At 41.5% G+C, this 2,206-nt stretch overlaps 1 protein-coding gene across 1 annotated transcript in view; it reads right to left on the bottom strand.

Moving 5' to 3' along the window:
• MRC1 (mannose receptor, C type 1) overlaps window positions 1–2,206 on the bottom strand; it is a 120,417-nt gene that overhangs the window by 62,616 nt on the left and 55,595 nt on the right. The gene's annotated exons all lie outside the window — the stretch shown is intronic.

Genomic DNA, 2,206 nt, shown 5'->3' with positions numbered 1-2,206 from the left:
GTGCGATTGGCACAGAACAGAGTGGAGTTTAGGGCTGGTGTGCATAGGGTCGCTATGAGTCGCAAGCGACTCGACGGCACATAACAACAACAACCTTTAAATTGGTAATATAATGTCTTACCCATTAGATTGTCAGAGTTCACTGTAAATTATCAATTCTACAAAATCAAATGGTCAACATTCAGGAAAACAAGAGATGAGGTAAGAAGAGGAGGGAAAGCGAGACTAATGAAAACAGAACAGAAACAACAAAAATGAAACAAAAATGCACATGTATGAAAATTTTCAAAGGGAGACCTAACTTGCCGTGTAAATGCTCTAAAGCACGATAAAATATTACTGTTTTTTAAAGTAGAAGGGAGAGTACTTGGCAAGGGATAGCAAAGATGTTTTAGCAGAAAAAAAGCCCACACTATCTAGGACTTCTCTAAGCAGTCTGCTCTCTTCCTCCTACAAGCTGTCACGAAGCGCGGAATTTGAGGAAGTGCCAGCGGGTCGCGTGCCAGTCCCAGCAGATGTTTCCAGCACCGTGACGTGGAGGGGCACTGCCAGCACAGGCGCCCCGCTCCTTTCACTAGTTCGGCAGATTGTCTTCTCTTGAGCAACACATGGAGGTTTCAAAATGACCCCCTGCACCACGCAGGGATTTTGGCCCAAGACCAATGAAAAACTGAACTAAGAGCCTCAATTCTAAGTATGAAGAGTCTCCAAGTTAACATTTTTCTTACTAAATTGTTCTTCCCTTCTAAAGCTCCAACTCTAAAGCCTCTGCCATCGAGCCAGTTCTGACTCATAGCAACCCCTCCTTGGGTTTCCAAGTCTGTAGATGTTTTTATGGAGAGACTGCCCTGCTTTCTCCCACAGAGTGACTGGTGGATTCAAACCACCGTCCTTTGGGTTAGCAACACAATACACTACCAACTATGCCACCGAGTTCCTTGGGTCACATTAAGGAAAGCAAAATTTGCACTTTGGATCTGAAGTTCTGCACTGCCCTGATTCGTTCATAGGCTGATATTTTCCATCTCTCAGTGGCACAATAATCTTACGTGCCTGTTATTAAGATGTGTTGCTCTAATTTGCATTATCATCTTTTCCACTGAATTTTCCAGGGGAGGTAAACACAGAGAAATCAAGAACTTGTTCCCAAGCCTCAGCAGGATATGACCACAGCCTGCTGAACTTGGTGAGATAAAAGAGCAAATATTCCCTTTGACACAGGTTTTGGGAATGGCCGTATTTGGGGGGCCTTTTAACTCTTTCTCTGTTATTACCAATTTTTGTCTCATCTATTAGCAACTGGGATTTTCTTGCCCATCCAAACCTTCACCCACTATCAAAGCTCAGGCTCTGTGTGCCAGGAAGCAGTCTTCACCGTCACTGCCATCCACTACCTCTTGTTTTGCTTGGTGGAAATGAAGCACAGCTGCAGCTATTCAGCAGCCTCATCAATGGAAGTTGAAAATTATAATCATTTAATTAACCAGAACCGCTGAGTGCATCCTTACATTGTTCCCCAGTCTCCTCTTCAGGATAAATGCTCCCAACTCATTGCAACTTTTTATTAAAGAATGGGGTCCGTCTTTTACTCACGCACTCCTCCCATCAAGTTAGTTCCCACTCAGAGCAACCCCCCATCAGGTTTCTGAGGCTAAATCATGTGGAAAGAGGACTCTGCCTCTATGCTTCTCAGAGCAGTTGGTGGATTCAAACCACAGGTGACTGCATCGCCAGGGGACTCCAATTTTTGACAATTCTAAAATAACATTTTAGTGATACATTTTTTATTTCATTCTTAAAATATAAGCCTATAATTTAGATAATACATTTTGTTACAAGTTTAGGTCAATACCTAACCCCTCAAGTACAAACAATATTAAATTTCAACTAGTTAAAATATGGGCCTTACATATATGCACATATGTACAAATACAGACATACACAAAACAACCTCAAAAATTAAAACCTCTTGACCAGTTTAAAGTAGTCTACTGCTGAACCTCATTTATATTTTTAAAAGGATGTATGTATAAACCACATATTTTAAAAATACATTATCTTCTTGTAATAAGAACACTCTGAATGATTATACTGGGCCAATCGGCATCATCAGGATGGATGGTGAAGAGATTGAGATTGTTCACAGCTTTAGTTTGCTTGGCTCCACAGTCAACACTCTTGGCTCCAGTAGCCAGGAAATTAAAAG

This window comes from Elephantulus edwardii, unplaced genomic scaffold (genome assembly GCF_000299155.1).
Source record: "Elephantulus edwardii isolate Elephantulus edwardi_28Jun2011 unplaced genomic scaffold, EleEdw1.0 scaffold00139, whole genome shotgun sequence".
Taxonomy (NCBI): Eukaryota; Metazoa; Chordata; class Mammalia; order Macroscelidea; family Macroscelididae; genus Elephantulus; species Elephantulus edwardii.
Note: the sequence above shows the minus strand (reverse complement) of the source record. Positions and strands in the feature narration are given on the sequence as shown.